Raw genomic sequence first — 11527 nt, 5'->3', positions numbered from 1 at the left:
ATGTGCTGTAGGAGAGTGAAACCAGTGAAATAATGGGAAAGGAGATCTATGCATCTGCTTAATTGCAGAGTAACCATGCAGTTGTAGATGTAGTTGTGCCTGTGTTGGGGAGGGGGGCTCGCAAACGACCAGCAACAGCTGCCTGGAACACTTTCTGTTGAGAACAGGGAAAGCGAGCGTCAGCTGAGGGCGGCCGGATGCGGGTGGCGGAGGTGGCGTGGGCGGCGCCGGCGTCTCTCCCGTCAGTGGGCGAGCAGCTTTCCTCCCTCTCTGGCAGCATGTTCCGTGCCCGAAGGTCGCTGTGGACATTTGTAAGTACGCTAGACTATTATGGCGACTCAGACAATGGCTACGTGTTTGTTTGCTAAGAAGATGTGGGCTTGGGACAAGGAATGAGAGAGGAGAAAGGCTAATTGAGTTCTGTAACAAGTTTCAGCTAGAATCACCAGTGGAGGAGGCATACTTGGAAAATGCTGGGTGATACAGGAAGATTCGAGTTAGATTACATCAGCGTCAGACAGAGATTCCGAAAAATTTTTTGTAGCTTTGGTCTCGTTCCAGTTCAACAAATGAATTTGTCGCCGTTGATCATCCCCACTTGCTATAAATTCTACTCTTTTACTTAACTGAGCCACTGTACCAATTACATTTTCTTTGTTGTGATTAAGTGCTTGTTCAACACTTATTCTAGAAATTTATTTCATGAACGTCAAATTTATCTGGTAACCTGCTTTTTATTTCTTCAATTAGACTTACTAATGATGTTATGCAGCGATTACGCAGCATTTCTTCATCTTCTCGTGGTAATCCTTTTTCTCTCATTTCAAGCAACTGCTTTTCAACGCGAATTCCCAGATAACTTCTTCGATCGAAGAAATCACGAATATTTTGAGTAAAAATACTAACTTTATTTACAGGTAACGTAACTTTGTTGACAAGCATATCTGTCAGGTTGGTCACCTAGTCAAAGACTAGGGTGTGATCTACATTTTTATACTCTGACATTTTATTGATTCTGTTTATTTCAATATTGTGTATGAAAATCAGTGCTCGTATGACTGGGAACTGTCTGCGTGTGGTGTCCCTGAGTGCCATCTCATATGCCTTGCCTTTTCTTGTATGACACAGACTCCTCATAACTAGAATGCGGATTATCCGATTTATGGAATATCCGTGCATTTTTTGGCGATTTTTGAAAAAAAGAAAACTGATTCGTGAAGCACCTCTATCACTAAGCGGCTAACCCGCTGCATAATCCCAGTTGCAGGTTGCCTATCTAATGACTTAAACGGGCAACAACAATGTAATTTGCCGGCCTGGGTGGCCGAGCGGTTCTAGGCGCTACAGTCTGGAACCGCGCGACCGCTACCGTGGCAGGCTCGAATCCTGCTTCGGGCATGGATGTGTGTGATGTCGTTAGGTTAGTTAGGTTTAAGTAGTTCTAAGTTCTAGGGGACTGATGACCTCAAAAGTTAAGTCTCAAAGTGCTCAGAGCCATTTCAACCATTTTTGAACACTGTGATTTTCAGTACTTCGTATTGTTACTGAGCGAACGTGAAAATGTAAAATGCTCTCGTAATGTACTCATTAAGAGGTATAATCTCATGTTAAAGTTTTAACACAGTAAGACAAGTACTGCCGTTAGAAACTGTTTACATGTCTTGAGGCATGGTAATTAAGGACGCTCAAATTACCCAGACTGAATTCATCGAGTATATGAGAATGAAAGTGCGTAGCTTCCTCTCAAAAACTTTACACATAATTTCAAACCCCCTCGAAACTTTTCTCCCTGGCTATCCCCAAAATGAGGAAAGGAAAAAAAAATATAGCTTGCTACCTTTTCGCCGTTCATGCAATAAAACTAAAGCTTCAGGCATGGCGTTTTAATTTATCACGTTTTTACTAGTAACTCTATTCACAATACATTTTGCAGACAGTATCCTCGTACACCACTGAATGTACCTGCAAAATTATATCGTTGTGTGACACATAGTTCACGGGATACGACCTCACAAAAACTGAGTTGTCCAAAAATTAATTTTTGTGTAGAGTGGAGAGGAAATTAGCCAGACTTTAGTCAGCCAGTGTTTGATATCGAAAGCCTTATCTACTTCCACCAACCTACGAACATAATTTCGAACCTTTTTCAAACTTTTTCTCGCTGACATGCTAAACGTCAAATATTTAACTCACTAACTCATTCATAAAGTAATCGACGTTTGAAGCCGTTTCTGGAAGTTCGATTCCTTGGACACCCGTAGGTGGAAGGTTTATTTATCCTATCATGAGTATAATGAGTACGGATATTTTGGTTTAGAATACACTAGTAGGCATGTGACTCATTTTTTTATCGTCGAAAGACAATGCAGACCCAAATATCACTCTCGGACATCCCTGAAATATTTTTCATTATTTCCCATTTCATATTTAGGTAACTGTGGGGACTCAATCCTTGTAACATTTTCGCAGCTTAGTTTGTTGTCTATAAGTTTCCCTAGCCCTTTACGTAGCAGTTAAAAAGACGACAATTTCCTACTCACTTATAGCCGATAGTAAAAGAAATCGATTTAGTTTGTATTTCGGAACAGTTCCTTTCAGAATTTTTGTTGTGTGTTGATAGAAAGTAGAACCGTATTGTTAAAAATCGGTGGAAGAATGCATTATTGATCGAATTTCTATAGGCGCCGACTGGTCTGAATCGGTACGCTTGCAATGGCATGCGCTGCCACTATGTTCCAAAAAGCCGCGCATAAAAACGGGATCTTCCAGTGCTCATACCTCGGGTTCTATTGATGGTAGAGAGGTAGGGTCAAGGGTTTGGATAGCCCTTGGACTAGGGACCACTTGTGTGTCCAACAGAATTATCGTCTTGGTGTAACTATAATACAGTAAAGGGTCAATTTTTGAATATTGCACACTTCCTTCAGCTTAAGCAAATGGAGCAAATCAGTTGTTTCTTTTTGCGTTAGATGCGATGTGCGATGTGCTTGAAGGAGCTTATGGAAGCACCATTTACTTCGTAGAAAATTCCTGAGAAAATCCGAAAAAATCGTTTTTCATATTTTTTTCGCCGTCATTAGGATATCTAAATAACTAACAGCAAGGAATTGTTCAGATATTAACGGTGTGCCGGCCCCTGTGACCGAGCGGTTCCAGGCGCTTCAGTCCGGAACCGCGCTGCTGCTACGATCGCAGGTTCGAATCCTGCCTCGGGCGTGGATGTGTGTGATGTCCTTAGGTTAGTTAGGTTTAAGTAATTCTAAGTCTAGTGGACTGATGACCTCAGATGTTAAGTCCCATAGCGCTTAGAGCCATTTGAACCATTTGAACCATTAATGGTGTGTTCTCTAAGTATTTACCTAGAAGTAACATCTCCCCGTTTTCAAAAAACTGTATCCGTTATCGAGAAACACATCAAAAATATGGTTTTTGGGTACCAAAACCGAGGCACGGATTCCAAGACGGCTACGCACAGAAACTGGCTGTAATATTTACGATATATTCCTAAGATCCAGATCTCGAAAAACTTTGATAATTTTCTTGATATCTTTATACGTTTCCGACATACAGAGGTTCAAAGTTACCCTACTTGTTCACGTAAAATACGCACCCAAAAATGATGTCAGGCGTAAACGTAGTTTATTAAGTTAGGTTGCACGGAAAAATATTCTATAAAATGTCTTCGTTATCATCAGAAGGGCTCTGCGAACCCCATATTCGAGTACAGAAGAACAACACATGTGTATGTGCGGATGGATATGTGTGTGTATGCGAGTGTATACCTGTCCTTTTCTCCCCCTAAGGTAAGCCTTTCCGCTCCCGGGATTGGAATGACTCCTTACCCCCTCCCTTAAAACCCACATCCTTTCGTCTTTCCCTCTCCTTCCCTTTTTCCTGATGAAGCAACCGTTGGTTGCGAAAGCTTGAATTTTGTGTGTATGTTTGTGTTTGTTTGTGTGTTTATCAACCTGCCAGCGCTTTCGTTTGATATCTGTATAACTTAAATCTGAGCTCCACAAACTCCACAGTCAGTGAACCATTCACCTCAAATTTCATCAGGTCAATAACCTTTTTGTTTTGAGACGTTATTTAAAATGGATTATTGCCCACATATCCGGACATGTCAAATTCTTCGTGATTTATTCGTATGGATCGCAGCCTTTCACCCAGTAGGCATGTGCCCGGGCATACACTAGAGTTTCTCGAAAACATCTGAGAGCAAGTATACATCAGTATTGATGTATAATCTGGCACATTTTCCTCTATTAAGGATGCTGAACTCCTGCCAAACATTTACTATGTGCTCATACTCTGCATCTGTTGTGGCAATGCCTGTTAGTGTACTGGAGAATGCAGTTGTGTCAGGCAATGTGGTTTCATGGAGTCTCTACATTGAATCAAGGTATTCGTATGGAAAGACCCCTTCTTCATCACAATCTTAAACTTTGCATCATCTGGATAAGCGGGTCTGGCCATATACATGTCCTCCTTATGCATAATCTCAGCAAGTTTCTGAAGAGAAGCATATGTGAAGTGAAGTGAGTCCACGAACTGCAGTGTTATTCTTGGCATTATTCCCTCTGAAAATTAACTCCTGTTCTTAGCCAGAAGCAACCTTGTGGAGCAATATACATCCTCTTCATCTAGATTCTGGACATTAATACAAACATGTTAATCAGCAATACGTTTTGGAAAAATGAGAAACTGGGTCCCCACTTTAACTGGAGTGTAGATATGCAAGTACGTATCGAGGTGGAAGTAGTAGTGCAAGACCAGCATCAGGGCGTTCTGTAAGTGTGGGTTGCCTACATCAGGGGCAAGTATGCACTCAGGAGTAAACCTATTGATCTCTTTTGATTGACATGTTGATCTCATGGGGATAATTTATTTAAAGAAATCAGTTTGCAGGTTTTGGATCTCTCTTGTTCATCATTCTCTCCTGTATGGGAAGATGCAGGTCTTGTAAAGAAGCAATTAAATCAATCGCTTTTTTTTTATTCCAGTCGCACAAGGAATACAATCATGAAACACCTATCACATATAATTGAACTGTTAAAAATCGTTTGATTGCAAAGCATGGGCTATCCAATGGACTGCACAGAATGGTGCCCACACAGGCTGCTGCACTGCGTCACACCTGCGAGAGCCTGAGAAGCGGCCACGCCATGTGCAGCTGTTTGCTCAGGATCTGCAACTGACACAATAGAAGATATTCTAATCTCTGAACAAAAGCATCCGAGAAATTCCTGTCAAAGCAGGTGTCCTGTCTCTGTTGCTCCTTGTGCCCTGCTGGGCCTGTACATGCCATCAGTTGGTGGTCAGACCGAACCTCAAACAAATTAGCATCTACCCTGTAAATGCTTGCGGAATACCGTCACACGTGAGAACTCCATCCTTCCAAGGCAAATGGTGGATTGGGAATCATTCCAGAAATACTGCTCAAGCCAATAAATAATTAATTTTCAGTCACATGATCGTAATGCAGGGAGTATAAGGTGAGTGAGACAGATCAACACTCCCAGTCACAGTGAGTCTCTGGAAGAAGAAGAAATTTGACCCATAGTCAGCAGTCGAGATCCTCATTGGTTTCTCCATCGCAGAAGAAGTGTAAAAGATAGTACTCATTACATGTCGTTGCTACTATTACTGCATATAGCAGTTCCCTTTCTATGTTCAACTCTGTGTTATTGTCAGTGATTCTTATGTTTCTTCTCCTGCTTCGTCGTTCAGCGATCTCTGAGATGTCTGTACCAGCAGCTGCCACCATCACCTTTTCAGGACTTGTAGTGAATTCTGGTCTGTCAGGATCAGCAGCAGCAGCAGCACCATAGGATCCTGTAGCGCACATAGCCCACTTGCTGGAGCAAGACAATGAGGCACTATTGTTTGACCTGCTCATTAATTTAGACACTCAGCAAGCCCCCAGCTCTCAGAAGAACTGTGCTGGAGGCCCTACACCACACGGTGCAGGTCAGTACTGGTCTCTGATGTATGCACCACCTCAGAACATTCCAGTGTTATTGCAACGACAGGTTGTCGATGTGGTGAATGAGAAGCTGTCGATCCCCCCCCCCCTCCCCCCCCACATCGCTCTACTGATTTTCACTTCAACGTATAATTTTTAACAGCTGGTGGTTCAAAGCGCTTAAATATTGATATAGAAGCATCAATGGACATCGACTGGCGTGTTGTGTTAGAGATTGAAAATGCATCGAGATGTGTTAAAGTGCAGTTTATGGAGCTGGAGTGCGATGAAGTGTGTTGTGCAGAACATTACAACAATGAACAGATGACCTCTGAGTATTGTCCATCTCTGAACATTTACTGTGTGGGTTAACGCTTTCTGTAACATTATTGCACGACGGTGTGACACTCATGATGACATTTGGAGATTGATCCATTTATCAAAAGAAGAAGCTAAAGAAACTCTCATCAGTTTGAGAGAAATACATGCTGAATTTACTGCATACAAGAAACAGTTATTTGGGAAATGCTGTGAAAAATGAATCACTTGCCTGTGTTGCTGTCGTCCTTGACGTAATGCAGCCTATGTATCATTGCTGAAGCGTAAATAAAATAGATATAATCGCAGATCTTTGTTGTTTTTCTTATTTAACTGCCCCATCATTATATAATGTAAGACGTAGCCATTGATTGTGTTATAGTAGCTACATATATTATTATCACATATTATTATTACTACAAGTGTTAATTTTTTCTATAAAAGCCCGTTGCACACCAACACCTGACGTAGTCAGTATCAGGGCCGGGTGGGTGAAGCATCAGGACTTTGTTGTCGGTGACTGATCCTGTGGAGATGCAGAATAAGACCTGGAGGAGATAAAGAATGGGATGCTCCTTCCTGATAATTTACGAACAATTGTTTTAGGTCCATCCAATTGTGGCAAGACTAATGAGGCTGGTAATACATATGGATGGAATCCGATTTGAACATGTTTGTGTACTTTTAAAAACGCTGTTGCAGCCCAAGTATGAGCTATTGCAGAAGATACTGAACAGTCTAAAAGGCGTTACATACATGACATTCAGTGAAAGCGATGATATGCCCCATCTGAAAAAGTAAAGTCGAACACTGTATTCATATTTGACAATGTTGCTATGGAAAACCAAGACCAAATTCGAAAATATTTCTGGTTCAGTCGTCATATGGATGCTGATTTATTTTATCTAAGTCAAACATATTCCAGAATCCCAAAATAGTTGGTTAGGGGAAACGCAAATCTCATTATAGCCTTCAAACAAGACTATCTGATTTTATAACACATTTATCAAACATATGTAGGAACTGAAATGTCTTTCAATGATTTTGTAAAGATACGTGGCGATTGCTGGAATCATTCACAGTATGTGTTTCACGTTATTGATAAAACAAGAAAATTCAATTATGGTAGCTACAGGCGAGACTTCCAAGAGTTTCTGTATGTATAGCCCGGTAAGAGAGGTGAGTACATCAGTATACGCTGCGCCATAGACAAAATCGCGCACATGTCCAGCTCTCAACCGGACAGAATTCGTGTAGACAGACAGAACATTCGTTTGTATATAGATGCGAAAATTCAGGCTATCGTGTATAAAGTTGGAGATATGCGCAGGGAGCTAGAAACTATTACTGGACTCTTCTGAGAATGGTCAATGCAATAAATGAGTTAGTTAATGTAATCGGTAAGAAAGTAAGCGACTTAACTAAAAAGGTAGAGGGTATTGAGGGGAAAATAGATGTATAGGCCCTTTCTGTTGAGGAGAAGGAACATGCACATAATAAGAGAAGAATATATAAAGCCTTAAGCTGCAGAGGCGTCTGATCAGTATTCAGCGAGATGTCAACGAAGCAGAAAATTATTCAGGTGCGGAAAGCTGTTCGAGAGAAATTACAGTTGCTAAGGTTAGGACATATGGATCGACTGTAAACATTGAGGAAGACCTTTAAGCTGGTTACTGAATGTCTCAGGCAGCTCTCAGCAAAAACAAAACCACACGATAACGATGGTGTTGCCATTGACGAATTCATTATCCAACACGTCCATGGCCAGATAGATAGGACATTGGGCGCCAGCAGGGAAGACCGTACATGCTGGGTATGAAGCCTATAAATGTGACTGATGACACAACACAGATTGGTGATAGGCGGTTAGAGAGAACACCTGGCTTAATGAATCTTATTTTCCTAAGACCCGGAAAAAAACCATAAAATATTCAGTTAATGATGGGGAAACGTACGGTGAAATATTGCATTTAACTGATGTACAGAAAATAGCAAAAAGCTTGAGCCACAAGAAATATAAAACCAATACTTGATGGTGAACAACAACAACAACAACAACCCAGTGGTGATATTGACTTTGAGCATAAAGCAGTGAACAATCGGATCTTGCAGTATGTATATTATGACGACCCCAACGAGCTAATAGATCGACTACATCTGCTCACTGCATTAGCCGCTGCAGGTAATACAGCTCATTCGAATGATGTTGTTTCAGTAATCTCTGAGCTTAGAGAGAGACGTATAGTCGAATAAGTATGGAGCTAGTACTTCGAGAACTGCACAAACCAGTACGCGAAACATACCCTTGTAGGCATGTTATGATTAAACTTATGGCAGGCTGATCTTGTAGATATGAGGGACTATTCACATGAGAGTAATGGATCAAAATATATTTTAATGGTTATTAATACATACTCTAAATTTGCCTAGGCATTATCTATTAAAACAAAAACGGGGAGAAATGTCTCGGATGCCTTTGAGTGCTTGCTGCAAACAGGGATGTATCGATGCCTGGACAACCTCCAAACCGATCACGGTGGAGAGTTTTACAATAGGTATTTCAATGGAATGGAATGGAATGGAATGCATCACCATCTGAAGGCGACTATCGTGGAACGTCTGAACAGAACAATACAAGGTCAAATGTGGATGCGTGTTAATCTTTCCAGCTCATACAATTGGACAGAAGCAAACATAGCACAATAAAAATAAGACCAGTCAATGCTCGTGATAATGGACTCATGAATACGGTGTACAGTTGCATTAAAATGTTGGATCCACGTAAACAGAAATTTAATGTAGGCGATCTGGTACATACCTTGAAACATAATATGGCATCTGAGAAATCATACCTACCGAACTGGTCAACAGAGTTACTTACAGTTTACAAAGTGTAAAGAACAAATCCTAGAACTTACATCTTGGGGGATAGTAAAGGTGAAGAAATTGTAGGTTGTTTCTTCACCGAGGAAATGCAGAAGAGCTCTGAACCGAATGTGTTTCTCGTAGAGAGAGTCATAAGACGTCAGGGAAATAGAGCACTAGTTAAATGGCTTGGTTTTCCTGCTGCACAAAACAGCTGGACTGACGCTTATGATTTCCTATATAACGGGGTCGCATAGTTCACAACCACCGCAGTAGCATAACATGCGTGCTAGGAGACGCATTAGAGTATGTGGTGGTGTTCTACACACACTAGCAGTGGAATTACACATTCCAGGATATAACTACTGTGGACCTGGAACAAAGCTCCAGAAACGCTTGGCATGAGGTGATAAGGGGTTTAATCCACCCAACGAAACGTGTGTGAAACATAACATTGCATATGCTGCAAATAAAGATCATCTAAGTCGTCACATTGCAGATAGGATTTTTTAGCTGCTAAGACTAAGATGATACGGAGAAGAAAGGGTGGTAGTATAGGTCAACGTATTGTAGCATTTCTAGTTGATAAAACCATGTGTGGGAAAATTAAGCTGGGTTTAGGAGTGATGAATTTGAAGTGAGTTATGAATGCTGCACGTCATGCTCTGAAGAAGAAGAAGACAAAAATGAAAAAGAAGAAGAAGGGGTGTTTAAAGTAGGAGTGTTTAAAAAACTGTATCCTGACAGCAATGTGTGCAAACTAAAAACGCTGTGAAGCAGAAGGGTGCAGGAAGAAGAAGAGGCTCAGTTAAAGCACCTCTAGTTCCATCAATAACCAAGACGTCTGGAGGTTTTCTTTCATTCCTCATCCCAGCCCTTTTCGCTCTCTCAGCTGTGGGTTTACTGGCTGGTGCTGCTGCGGCTGTTGCCAGAACAGTCAACAACGCGCAAAACTCGCAAGCGCAGTTAGAAGAAGCAAGAATACATAACCGTATAATGGAAGCAGCAGCCATCAGAAACTATACAGGAAAGGGCTTGGTCTATTTATAAATAATAATAAGCCTATTAGAAGTCCTATCAGATCGGCCACCCACGAATAATGATCTCCTTGAGTTTGTTAGAAAAAAATTCAACATTCCAAGATTATGTGGTGTGTTTATTTGGGATACATTACTGAAGACTACGTGGAAAACTGGTGAATGTGGTATTGCGAATTTAGATGTTTCTGGAGGTCCTGGCACCCACTGGGTCTCATATATTAATAAAAAATGCAGATATCGCCTACTGTTTCGACTCATTTGGCGATCTGCAACAGCCTGACGAATTACAACAATACTTCACTCGCAGAAGACGTGTGTTCTACAGTTTTCCGTGCTATCAGGACTTTAATACACAGCTCTGCGAACATCTATGCATCGCAAACCCTGTGTGCTTTTTTCAAACCTGTGACAGTGTACAGTTTTGTCCAGATACTATGTGGTTTTCTTCAGGCACAGGAGATATAATTTTCGAAATGTTTTCTACATGTCGTTGGAAGCGGACGCGGTCATGTACCTCCTGCTCCCATAATCCAATTTGTGCTGCACGATAGGCTTAATTCTAAGCAACCATTCTATATATTTTGTTATCTTCCATCTTAAACTTCACCTTCTTTACAGCACTCTTCAGAAAAACTGTCATTTGTGACCTGGACAGTCTTTATATACATATACATACATAACACAATAGGGGATAGGTTTTTTTGTAAATAATAACAGAAAGGACATATAGTAACGAAATTTTTCGGTTATTCAATTCGTACAAGCACAATTCAATTCTTGAGAATACAATTCAGTTCTTGAGATTACAATATGGTATTCTTGAGGTACAATTTGACTCTGCTATTCAAATGTAAAGATGCTTTTAACTTACACACTACAACAGTAACATCAGTCGAGAATATTTTTTTCTCCAGTAGCACTGGAACTTTTTATAAACTTACACTAAAAACTAATGCGAAGATACTTTTACTAAAACTAAATTCCACAGTCCAATAGCATATGTTTTACAATAATTATGATGGACTGTGTACACTTACAATACAATTTCAACAGCCCCAAAAGCAAAGGTTTTTACATTAATAATAAATATGATTGACTGTATACACTTAAAAACTAATCGGTCTTGGATGGCTGGCGGCAGGTGAAAAACTTAAAAACTATTCTCTTTACAAGATACACATAGTGAATATATATATTTACAGGCTGCACATACGTTATGTATGAATAATTAAATATAGTTACTGATATTTTTTTCTCTTCATGCTTTCTTTAATATTTTTTGTGTATGTCTTTTTAGCTTTTTTTCTTTCAGACATGGTGTGCACATATAATTTTCTTT

At 40.5% G+C, this 11527-nt stretch overlaps 1 protein-coding gene across 4 annotated transcripts in view; it reads left to right on the top strand.

Annotated features, from left to right (window-relative positions):
- Window positions 1–253: 253 nt before the first annotated feature.
- LOC126355792 (uncharacterized) overlaps window positions 254–11527 on the top strand; it is a 171909-nt gene continuing 160635 nt past the window's right edge. For all 4 annotated transcript variants that reach the window (XM_050006202.1, XM_050006201.1, XM_050006200.1 and 1 more), the window contains exon 1: window positions 254–311. The gene's annotated coding sequence lies outside the window, so the exon portion shown is untranslated. The remainder of the gene's footprint in view (window positions 312–11527) is intronic.

Source organism: Schistocerca gregaria, chromosome 3, assembly GCF_023897955.1.
Source record: "Schistocerca gregaria isolate iqSchGreg1 chromosome 3, iqSchGreg1.2, whole genome shotgun sequence".
NCBI classification, from domain to species: Eukaryota; Metazoa; Arthropoda; class Insecta; order Orthoptera; family Acrididae; genus Schistocerca; species Schistocerca gregaria.
This window is presented reverse-complemented; position numbering and strand designations above follow the sequence as displayed.